Genomic DNA, 12,777 nt, shown 5'->3' with positions numbered 1-12,777 from the left:
AGAAGAAAGCTGGGATTTCTGGGTTCGCGAGTGCGCTCCATGACCCTGTTCATGGGCGTCGCAACCCACGTGACCCCAGGAGCCTTGGGGGTTTTTTGTTTCGTAGGCGCCTCGCAACCCTAAAGAGCAAGTTGCGATGCGTGTCCCTGGGAAATTAGGGGCTGGTGACTCTAGCTTGGGGGTGCGCTGCGACCCTTAGGGCCAGGTCACGGCCCACCTAGGCAGCCTTAGCCAAATTGGGCTTTTGGGCTCTGGAACCTAAACCTAAGTGTTCAGGTAGGGTTCTACAACTCAGTTTGGTAGAATTCGAGGTCCTAAAGGTTGGTACGTTATTTTTAAAGCATTTAATTGGATTAGATTTTAATAAGTTATCCATTGTCGCTTGTGAGTAGGGTTACCGTTAAGGCTCGGGATTGAGGATCGTGCTCGGAACTGCTCCACACCCTCCACTTAGGACTCGAGGTAAGAAAATTGCACCCGATTTGTGAATGGGGCTGAGATTCCCTGTAAATGAACATATGTGAGATTATAAATCTATTTGTGATTGGAAATATCTGGATAGGTAGGTTAGCTCGCGCTGCTTTCAATTATGTGTTTCACAACTTGTATATCAGCAACTATGTTTTATGTGAAAGTCTGGCCTAAGGGACTCGGGGCTAATGTTAAGCGTGCTGATCTCAGCTAAACCTAAGCCAGCCGGGATCAGCTAAATAGCTAAAGGGATCGGCCTAAGGGCGCTGGCACCTAACTAATTATTTTAAGATTGAATTATATGTTTTGATTAAATTATTTACTGTTGCCTAGCTTAATGCTTGTATTCTGCCATAGATTGAACTGGTTGATCTAAGTTTACTATGTACACTCTGTTGATATCTATGCTTGTTGAATTTAGTTTTCTTGCTGCGCCTTTGCTCACATGTGCTACATGGTGCTGGTAAAGGTCAGGGAATGCTGGACCAACCATGAGTTGGAGAGCTTTGAGGATGGTGTGTACATCGACAGCTTCTCGATCGCCATGACCGAGGGATTTACAGGGACTAGAGTTAAAATTGTATTTTTCCATTTAGGCTGGCAGTAGTTGTATTAACTTTTGAGGGTTGTAACCGCCTTGTAAACATTATTTTTGGGATCTCGTGTATCAAACTCTTATTTTAATGAAAGCCAACTATTTTATGATCAAAATATTTTAACCCTAATCTGTTAGTTGACTTTAGAAACATGTTTATGTTTGTACGCCCTGATTTTCCCACGGGCTGATTAGCAAGCCGAGCTGCGGCCTAACCATGATTACCTCATGATCATCCCCAGGGGCCGGAGCTTCTTTCGTAATGTCGTGCTTTCTTAGCTCAAGGAAGCCCCAAGAGCTCGCCTTTACTGCCCAAGGCCGGGGCAGGGATTCCGAAAGTCGAAGACCGAGCTAAGTATGAAGCTCGTGGTACGAGCTTCATATGAAGGCTATGACCCTTTGCGAAGTCAACACACGCAAGGTAAACGTACACATATCAGGCATCACGTGTCTGATATCCCCCTGACTTCTAGGACACGCAGCAGGAACGTGCGTATTCAGACACTCACGACTGGGTTGGGCCGTGCGGCCCATTACCTCCTTACCTATTGATTTGACCACACTCATGTGCCAGGTTTAGGAATTAATCATGAATGTCACAGAATTGATACGACAAGTAAGAAGGTCACGGGATGACCTTACCAACTTCCATGTGCCTTCTCCTATAAATATGGAGACCCTGGGAGTTGATAAGGGTTGGGAAAAAATAATCTCTTGTAAGAAATACTCTGTAATCAAATACTCAGTATAGATCAATAATATTGACTAGTGGAGTAGAAGGATTTTAACCTTTGAACCACTTAAAAAACGTGTCTTGAGTCACCTTTTTCATCCTCTAAGATCATATATCTGTTTCAGTTCTATATTTGGCACTAATCCCTTTCTCCTCTTCTCTTAATTACCTGTTGGCGAAGAACCGCGTCAACAGTTTGGTGCTTTCATTGAGAGCAAGTTCGATTAGTGCTGCTGCAAACATCCAACTATGGTGACTACTCGGTCCAGGCATGGTAACAAAACAGAACAGCATGATGGGCAGGAGGCTCATCATACTACCATCCCTGATGAACAAGTTCCTGAAGTCCAACAGCGGCCAGGAAAATAGCCGGTGGGCCAAGATGACACCGGTAGTTCGGCGCCTCGGCCACCTAATCCGAACCCATGTTATTATACTGCGGTGGGAATGGAGAACGCTCAATTGAGGAGTCAGTTAGCAACAGCTAGCCAGCAAATCCAGGATATCCTGGCCCGATTACCCCCTTTCACAACCGGCGTTAACGTCGGAGAGAGGCAAGGCGAGGCTCCTAAGTCTCGCCGGGGTAACCGGTTTAGGCATAGCCGTTCGGATAGACTTCCAGCAGCCAACTCCACCCCTTCATTCACGCCATCGAGAGGCAAACTTCGAGGAAATGCCTAGGACCGGACAACAGCAATACAGCCGTTTGGTCAGAACGTCGACTCCTAGCTCCCAACCATCCTCGAGAACGCCCAGGGGAGCTCGAGGAAATTCCCGAAGGAGATCCGGGGAGGGCTCGCGACGTCAGCCCGTCCCTGACGACCGTCCTGCACCTTGTCCAGATCGCCCGGTGCGGGACCAGCAGGTTGGCAAGGCTGAAAGGCCCCCACCAAACTTGATCCGTCCAGACGGAACTAGGATCGCCTCCCCAGTCAGGCATCCTCCATCTCCGATCAGATATCCGTCTCCTCCTCGGCCCGTCCGGGACATCCCAGCCTATGGGAGTAGTAGGAGAAACCCGCCATCAGCTGGACCTTCCCGGCGCAGTAGGGCGCCAGGGGAAGGCTCAGGTCGTCATCACCAAAGGCGGACTCCAAGCCTATCTAGTAGGAGCCACTGGACCGGCAGTCGCCGGAGTGATCTCTCTGGGGGAGACCTTCGTCAGCGTTTAAGTTCGGCACAAAGTCACCAGACCACCCAGGGAAGTGACCTGCGAGATCGCCTCAACTCTCATAGAGGGGACAGAGCAGGAGGAGATGGCTAGGCTCGCTCAGGGGGGGCCCTGTCCGAAGTACGCAACAGGGGGAATGTCCCAAATAACCTATCTCAAGATAGGAGGGGCAATAACCCACCAAATGTGTACAATGGATCCGGAGCTGTTGAACAGCCCCGGAATAACCAAGGACATCAAGACCAAACCCTCGAGCGCCTGACTCAGATGGAGGAGCTGATGAGGAAGCTCCTATCAGAAAAAGAAAAAGACGAATATGATTCGGGAGACGAGATGGAACTCTTCTCCCCCAATATAGCATCAACGACATACCCATCTGGTTTCCGTATGCCTCACTTGTCAAAGTTCAACGGGGACGGAGACTCGTCGGACCATTTAGGGATGTTTAACACCCTAATGATGGCCTATAACATTGGCCCGGAGCTGAGATGCTTGATCTTCCCCTCCACACTGACTGGACCTGCCAGGCAGTGGTTCAAGCAAAGTAAAAGACAGTCAATCAGTTCCTGGAAGACCTTCTCAGCCGACTTCAAAAGGGCATTCCGAGCCTCCCAGGCCGCCCGTGTTCAGGCCGACTCCCTGGCTAACGTGAGACAGCAGCCTGGTGAGACTCTGAAGGCCTACCTGAGCAGATTCACGAACATCGCTACTCGGGCTAGAGACGCAGATGATAGCTCCAAGCTCATGGCCATGAGAACCGGAATCCTTGTCGGAGGATACCTATGGAAGGATATACAGAGGAAGGGGGTCAGCTCGGTCAACGAATTCCTTAACAGGGCCCAAGAATGGATAAACTTGGAAGAAGCCGAAGCCTCAGCTGCGGGAACCATCCAGGTTCCCGATCAGCCCGTGGGAGTAGGGACGGAGGTCATGGCAGCAACCCCAAACGTGGCACAGAGCAACCAGCCCGGTGGAGGGAAAAGAAAGGGCAATGGCGAAAACAGTCAGCATGGCCAAAAGAAGAATAAGTCCGTAGATAAGTTTAAGCCCGTTTTTGTTGGAAAAAGCTTATACAGGATCTTTATTTATTTTCATGTATATCTAATATTAAAAAAATTAATACGAGATAGCCTAAAACATGTTTCTAAAATTGAATTCAAAGAGAAACAAAGAATATAATACTTATAGTATACGCATCGGAATTAAGAGTCCTTCCTTCAGTTTCTCTAACTCTTGTATCCTCTCTGTCGCATAGTATTATCAAGAAGCTGAACCGATCTTCTATTTTCTTCATAATCTTCCAATGTATCCTTAGAACCACCTAGACTAGTGTGGGCAATTCTCAACACATGAGATAGATATAGAGAGAAGAAAAGAAAATAACAAAGAGGTTTAGAAAATGACTTGTGTTTAGAGAGAATATAAAACTATCAGAAAATCTGACTTGAGACTTATCAAACTTCTCCTACTGACCTCTCTCTAAGCACTCCTTTTATAGACTCAATTAGGCCATTTAATTTAATTAAAAAATCAATAAAATAATAGCCATTTTGAAGCCCTAGGTCGAAATTATCATGGGCTATAGGCCCGTGAAATTTCCCATTTGATTATAAGCCCATTGGACTTAAAATCAAGGCCTGTATTATTTTCTATTGATTTAATTAATTAAATAATTATTTAAACCCTTTATCAAATTAATTATTTATAATTTGAACCTTGATTTAAATTTATTTATTAATTTAGATACCAATTTATCTTAATTAATAAATCTGCCATAATTTCTCTTTTCTTCTCAAAATTACACAACTCTGTGAAACTATCCAAAATTGACCTGGTCAACTTTGATAATTCTAATTGATGATTAAATAAATTAATTGAGACTATCTAGATGATTTTATCCAAGGTACAATGGGGACCATGGGCCTATGAAATCAAGCTCCAATAAGTTATCATAAATCTAACAAATAAATTTTCTAACTTATTAATTCCTCGTGACTCCACTATAGACTTGGAATTGCACTCTTGAATTCATAGAACGCTCTATAACAAATATAGATACGCTATTAATTATCCATTGTTACAACCATAATTTTCACTCAATCCTCTATAGACGGTCTACAATGAGATAGGACTAAAATACCGTTTTACCCCTCATTGTATTTTATCCTTAAAACACTTAGTTCATTGTAAATGATATTTCAGTAAACTAATTTAATTACTTAAATGAGATCTCTATCATTTAACACCTTGAACCAAACTAAAAGGAAACCATCGTTTCACTTCTTCATCAGAAGCTATAGATGTTCATATCTATGATTAACACTCCCACTCAATTATACTATCGAGTTCCCAAGATGTAAGTATGGGCTAGTCCGTAGGGTAAGCTGGTAACGAACAAGTCAAAGAACTCAAATAATACAATCAGTTAGAATACTAACCACGCAGAATTGAGATTGAATTGACCTATGGTCAACTATATGATATGACTAGAATAGATAATAACTGTATGTTTACTTATCTTATGAACTGTCAATATCGGTCCTGTCCGATGTAACAAATACATCCGATCTTATCTACTTTGCTAATGTTCTGGAAAGAACATAACACTGTAATGTGTAAGTAGATCATATTGTAGATTGGCAAGTCAGTGTAAATCCGGTGTACTGACTAATCTTAGGACTAACTAATTTTGAACATATAATCATATTTATATTCCACTGTGATTACGTCACTATAAATAAGATTAGCTATATGCGCGAGATTTAATAGAAGTTTGTATTAAAAAAATAATCATGAAAATAAAACATGTGAGCAAAGTGATTGACCAAGTCAAAAAATGATTTCTATTCTTTTATTGATAATAAAATGAGATTACAAAGAATTTGGGTTTCAATTAGGGCATAAAACCCCAACAGTTTTCACGACGTATACCGAGCTCACCCAGTCCAGAGAGAGTATCTTCTTGGCCAACTCTACTCGGGTCCCTTGGAAGAGGCCGGAGCCATTGAAGCACCACAAGGGAAAGAGAGACACTTCCAAATTTTGCCATTTTCATAACGACATCGGCCACAATACCGACGATTGTAGGCATTTGAAAGATGAGATCGAGACTCTCATCCGAGCCGGTCCCTTGGCTCAATACTCACGGAACAGGGTCCCAGCGAGTCGACCTGCTCCAGAAGCCCCAGCCAGTCAGCTCGGGTCTCGGGTAGATCAGGATGTCCCTCCCCCTGTGGTCGGAGGAGAGATATCCACCATCTCTGGAGGTCCGCACATGGCTGGCACGAGCAGAGGTTCCCAGAAGAGATACGTGAATGAACTAAAGGCTCACAACGGAGTGGAGTTCGTCCCGGAGTAGCGCCAGTCGAAGCAGCAGTGATTGGAGAGGCAACCAATCATTTTTACGGAGGAAGATGCAGGCCGTGTCCAGTTCTTTCACAATGACCCCTTGGTTGTAGCAGTCCAGCTCGCCAACCGGAGAGTGAGGAGGTTACTGATAGACAACGAGAGCTCGGTGAACCTCCTATTCCGATCCACCTTAGAGAAGATGGGTTTGACCGTCGCCGAGCTAAAGGCAACCTCCATGATGCTGTATGGTTTTTCAGGAGAAGGATCAGCGATGATAGGGACGATCGAGATGGTGATCACCCTCGGGGAAGAATCTCGGACAGTCTCCAAACTACTCGAGTTCGTGGTCATAGAGTGCCCCACTGCTTACAACGCCATTTTGGGTCGACCTACGCTCATAGCTTTCGAGGCTATCACTTCCATTCGACACCTCGCCATGAAGTTCCCTACTTCAACAGGAATCTGCACTATCCAGGGCGATCAGCTCGCTGCCAGGGAATGCTACAGCATTTCCATGAAGGGAAAATCTAAACCTGGGCAGCTGGCTATGGCCATTCTGAGTGAAGAGGAATCTCAGGAACCCTCAGCGGACCCTGAGATTGAAAAACCTCAAAGCGCCAAAGGGGGAAATGTCACTTTGAGTGAGGATATTGACCCCCGAGTAGGCGAAGACAGATCCGAGCTCCAGGCTATTGAGGAGCTCGAGGAGGTGAACCTTGATCCACAAAATCCATCACGGATGGTCAAGCTCGGGAAAAATCTCTGCAGCAAGAGGAAGGCGGAGCTGACTACGTTTCTGCGGGCTAACTTAGACGTATTTTCCTGGTCCCACGAGGACATGGTGGGGATTAGCCCGAGTGTCATCATGCACACACTTCATCTGGACAAAAGCATTCCCGCCAAGTCTCAGAAGCAAAGACGTTTAGGAACAACCCGGGCTGAAGCCCTAGAAGAAGAAGTAGCCTGGCTCAAAAAATGTGGCTTTATCCGCGAAGCCAAGTTTCCAATTTGGGTCGCCAACCCCGTGCTAGTTCCAAAGCCCAACGGAAAATGGCGAACCTGCATCGACTTCTCCGACCTGAATAAAGCCTGCCCCAAGGATTACTTTCCATTGCCAAGGATTGACCAGCTGGTGGATGCCACGGCGGGGCACGAGCTCATGTCCTTTATGGACGCGTACTCAGGCTACAATCAGATCGCGGTGAATCCGGCAGACCAGGAACACACCAGCTTCATGACCCCGACTAATGTCTATTACTATAAGGTCATGCCATTCGGACTGAAGAACGCTGGAGCTACCTACCAAAGGCTAGTAAATAGAATGTTCGCGGACCAGATCGGTAAAAACATGGAAGTGTACGTTGATGACATGCTGGTCAAGTCAAAGACTGCTGATAACCATGTTTCCGACCTGGAAGAATGTTTTAAAATACAACGAGAATACGACATGAGGCTCAATCCCCAGAAATGCACTTTTGGGGTCGTGTCAGGGAAATTCCTGGGGTTCATCGTCAATACCTGAGGAATCGAGGCAAACCCCGATAAGATCCGGTCACTGCTCGAGCTTCCTTCGCCCAAGTCGCAGAAAGATGTCCAAGGCTTAACAGGAAGAGTGGCAGCGCTCAACCGGTTTATTTCCAAGTCAACGATAAGTGTTTGCCCTTCTACAACCTGCTCCGAGGAAACAAGAAGTTTGAATGGACAGTAGAATGCAAAAGCGCATTCCTCGACCTGAAGGCACATCTGGCTGAACCGCCCGTGCTATCCAAGCCCAAGGCAGGAGAGCCTATTTTTCTCTACCTGGCTGTCACTGAGGATGCAGCTAGTGCCGTACTGGTACGAGAAGAGGACCAAGTTTAGAAGCCAGTCTATTACATCAGCAAGAGACTTCTCGGGGCAGAATCACGATACCCACTGATGGAAAAATTGGTGTTCTGCCTAGTCACGGCCTCGCGAAAGCTCAGGCCGTACTTCCAATCTCACTCAGTACACGTCATGACCGATCAGCCTCTAAGGCAGATTTTGCAAAAACCTGAAGCATCGGGACATTTGTTAAAATGGGCGGTCGAGCTCAGTCAGTTCGAGATTTTCTACACTCCACGAACTGCTATAAAAAGTCAGGCCCTTGCCGATTTTGTGGCAGAATGCACGGGATTCCAGGCGGATCCAGCAGAGGGCTCAGCCCAGGTCACCTCGCCCCAATCGTTGTGGAGGATCTTTGTGGATGGCTCTTCCAACGAGAACGACTCCGGGGCAGGAATCATTCTATCCCTCGAGGGACATAGATTCCACTCGGCGCTAAGGTTCGGGTTTAAGGCCTCCAACAACGAGGCAGAGTACGAAGCTTTGTTGGCCGGGCTGAGGATAGCCAAGAAGTTAAAGGTGAGCTCTTGGTAAACTAGGTTCTGGGCGAGTATCAGGCGCGGGGACCCAAGATGGCCGCCTATTTGGCAAAGGTAAAAGCCGAGATGTCCGCGTTTGAGCGAGGATCGATCGAACAGATACCTCGAGAACAGAACGCTAATGCAGATGCTCTTGCCAAGCTCGCCACCTCGGGAGAGACGGAGACCTTGGGGTTGGTGCCAATAGAATTCTTGGAAAAACCAAGTATAGAAGGAGACCGGGCTGAGGTCGAGATGGTCGACGCCATGCCGACCTGGATGACCCCCATTCTTGAATATCTCATCGAGGGCAAGCTGCCTGAAGGACGTAACGATGCCCGGCGAATCCTATATCAAGCTCCGAGATATACGATAGTCGATGGGGTGTTGTACCGACGTGGGCATTCCCTACATCTCCTCCGGTGCGTTCTTCTAAGAGAAGCGAAGGCCATCCTACAGGAAGTTCACGAAGGATTCTGCGGAGACCACACCGGGGGGCAGAGCTTGGATTTAAAGGTTCTCAGGCAAGGGTATTACTGGCCAACTCTGTCCAAAGACTCGATCTCGTACGTGAAGAAGTGCGACAAGTGCCAGCGATTCGCTGCAGTTGCTCGAGCTCCTCCGGTCGAGCTGAAGATGATCTCGTCCCCATGGCCGTTTGCCGTTTGGGGGATAGACTTGGTTGGCGCCCTCCCCACTGGAAAAGGTGGGGCCCGTTACGCCGTGGTAGCCATCGACTACTTTACTAAGTGGGCTGAGGCAGAGCCGTTGGCAACGATAACGTCCAAAAAGGTGCTTGACTTTGTGGTTAAAAGCATCATCTGTCGCTTCGGCCTGCCCAAGAAGATCGTCTCCGATAACGGCACTCAGTTCGACAACAACCTATTCACTGAGTTCTGTGAAAGACATGGGATTGTAAAAAGTTTCTCCTCCGTGGCCTATCCTCAGGCTAATGGCCAGGTCGAAGCTGTCAACAAGACCCTAAAGGTGAGCCTCAAGAAAAGATTAGATGAAGCGAAGGAGGTCTGGCCAGAACAGCTCCCCCAGGTCCTATGGGCATACCGGACCTCGCATCGGACTCCTACGGGTCATACTCCCTTTTCCTTAACCTTTGGGAGTGAGGTAGTCCTCCCCGTGGAGATAAAGGTTCTTTCGCATAGAGTCCAGTCTTACGACCAAGATCGAAACCATGAGCTCCTATGCCATTCCCTCGATCTGGTTGAGGAAAGGCGAGAGGATTCGTAACTCCAGCTCGCCCATTATCAGCAGAAAATCACCCGCTACTTCAACACCAAGGTCAAAAAACGTGCCTTTAGCGTGGGTGACTTGGTCCTGAGGAGAGTTTTCCTCGCCGGAAAAGATCCCAAAGATGGAGTTTTGGGACCGAATTGGGAAGAACCATACCAGGTCATCGAAGTCATCAAGGAGGGAACTTATAAGTTAGCTCGACTTGATGGAGGGGTGGTTCCGCGGACTTGGAACACCATCCACTTAAAGAGATATTATCAATGATACACTTGTAAGGCCTGGAAGGCCACTTTTTATGTATTAATGAAAATCAGCTTTTTACGCATATTTGCAAGTGTAATCTTAAAGTAACCGCGAAAGACCCTTTCCCAGTTACTTGGGGGGCATATGGTACCTGGATATAACTAGGTCTCCTTAACGACTTAGATGTTGATTCTTATCGATTGACCGTTGTTTTCTAAAAAAACGCGAGATATTGATAAGGGTTAACGCTAACTAAGTCCTATCCTGGTTTTAACCGGGTCATAAAACTTAGAAGTTGATTTAAATCTATTGATCGTTGTTCTTCTTAAAGAGGGTGAGATACGGATAAAAATTAACACGAACTAAGTTTTCAAATTAAGTTCCTGGTTTTAACTGGGTCATAAAACTTAGAAGTTGATTTAAATCTATTGATCGTTGTTCTTCTTAAAGAGCGCGAGATACGGATAAAAATTAACACGAACTAAGTTTTCAAATTAAGTTCCTGGTTTTAGCCGGGTCAAAAAACTTAGAAGTTGATTTAAATCTATTGATCGTTGTTCTTCTTAAAGAGCGTAAGATACGGATAAAAATTAACACGAACTAAGTTTTCAAATTAAGTTCCTGGTTTTAACCGGGTCAAAGAACTTAGAAGTTAATTTAAATCTATTGATCGTTGTTCTTCTTAAAGAGTGCGAGATACGGATAAAAATTAACATGAACTAAGTTTTCAAATTAAGTTCCTGGTTTTAACCGGGTCAAAGAACTTAGAAGTTAATTTAAATCTATTGATCGTTGTTCTTCTTAAAGAGTGCGAGATACAGATAAAAATTAACATGAACTAAGTTTTCAAATTAAGTTCCTGGTTTTAACCGGGTCAAAGAACTTAGAAGTTAATTTAAATCTATTGATCGATGCTCTTCCTCAAGAGCTCGAGATATGGATAAAAGTTAACGCGAACTAAGTTTTTCAAAAAATTGTAACCAAAGTGCGAAAAGGCAAGAAAAAGCATAAATTAAAAATGCCAAAGCAAATTGTCTCGAGGTGGAAACACCTCATGCAAAGGTTACATAAAAAAAAATACTTAAAAATATTCAAGGGAAAAAGAGAAAAAACGCCCTAAGCTCCACCAGATGGCCCCTGGGAGGTCACTGTCTCACCCTGCTCCGCCGCGCCAGAGCCTTCCCCAGTCTCCGAAGGCGGCGCCTCTTTCTCAAGGCGAGCTTGGTACTTCACCAGCAAGCGCGCCCAAAGACTCGGTGACATGAAGGAAAAGTCAGCCTCCGGATTGTAGGCCCAGCAGTGATAGAACAGATCTTCCATGGACTGCTCCGAAGTGGTCCGTTCGGCCTGGATCTCAGTCTTCGCAGCCTCGAGGTCTGTCCGCGAGATGGCAATGGAGGTCTCGAGCTCTTGGACCTTCGAGCGTGTCTTCTCCAACTCGGCCTTCGAGGTCTCCAAGGCATCTTTAGTCGCCTTAGCCTCCTGAAGAGAGGCCTGGTGCTCGGTCCTCATATCCTCGAGCTGAGTTTTGGCCCTGACGATGCTCCGGTGAAGAGCGACAACGCCCTGCGAGAAATGCAAAATAAATTGCCTTAGAGGAAAAATAGGGAAAAGTGTAATGGTAGAAGCTTTGAGAGAACAGGGCAGCTTACCGTTAGGGTCATGCCCATTGAAGACTCCATTACGCCAACCGGGCTCATTGTCTCAATGGCTCGGAGCTCCTTCTCGGTGAATTTGTATATATGGCTGACGGCGTAGTTCGCCGACTCATACACCGTTCCCCGGAAGGCCTCTGGGATCTTCTCCAGATCCTGGGGATTGACTGGGATGCGTACATCGGAGGCCACCACGGCCGGAGTCCTGAGCTCTGATCCCGCGTCCTGGGTGGCGTCTGGAGCTCGCGGAGCTGGTGGAGGCATTTGGCCTGCTCCTGCAGAAGGGAGAATCGCTCCCGCGACCTGGTCTGCCGGGGTTTTCTCCTTCTCCTTTGCTGGAGACTTGGTGGAGACCCCAGCGGCGCTCTTGGACCCCCGGAGCCTTTTCAGTCTTGGCTCGGCTGAGGGGTTCCCCCCAAAGACTGCGCCTCGCAAGCTCTCCTCGGGCTGAGACATCTCTTCTGTCAAAACAAAAACATGGTTAGTACAAGTTAGCAACCATACAGAGACAAAGGCAAAGGGTTAAAGATAAAAAGTATGCGAATACTAAGGGAGCCCTACCCCCCGAGCTGGAAGAAGAACCTAAGACGATTACTTCCTGAACTGGCGCAAGTTCTGGGTCCGGATCTGACTCAGGGCTAGATTCTCCTATGTACTGCCTAAGCCTCAGAGCTAAGATACCCCTCCGGAGGGATGGCCATGAACGGAGGTTGGTCCCATACTCTTCGAATAGGATTGACCTAAAGGCTAGGGTGTTATCTACTACTACGGTACCCCTAGGTCGGCTATCTTGGTAGTCCAACACAAGCCGATCGACGCAGTGGAGTAGGGTTGTGTCCAGGTTCGGATCACTTCGGTGACGATGAACGAGCTGTCGGGGGTTGAATATAGCTAGCCGGGGGTCGGCAATGGCCCTATCTAAGTTCCTAAAT

Source organism: Humulus lupulus, chromosome 9 (assembly GCF_963169125.1).
Source record: "Humulus lupulus chromosome 9, drHumLupu1.1, whole genome shotgun sequence".
NCBI lineage: Eukaryota > Viridiplantae > Streptophyta > Magnoliopsida > Rosales > Cannabaceae > Humulus > Humulus lupulus.
Note: the sequence above shows the minus strand (reverse complement) of the source record.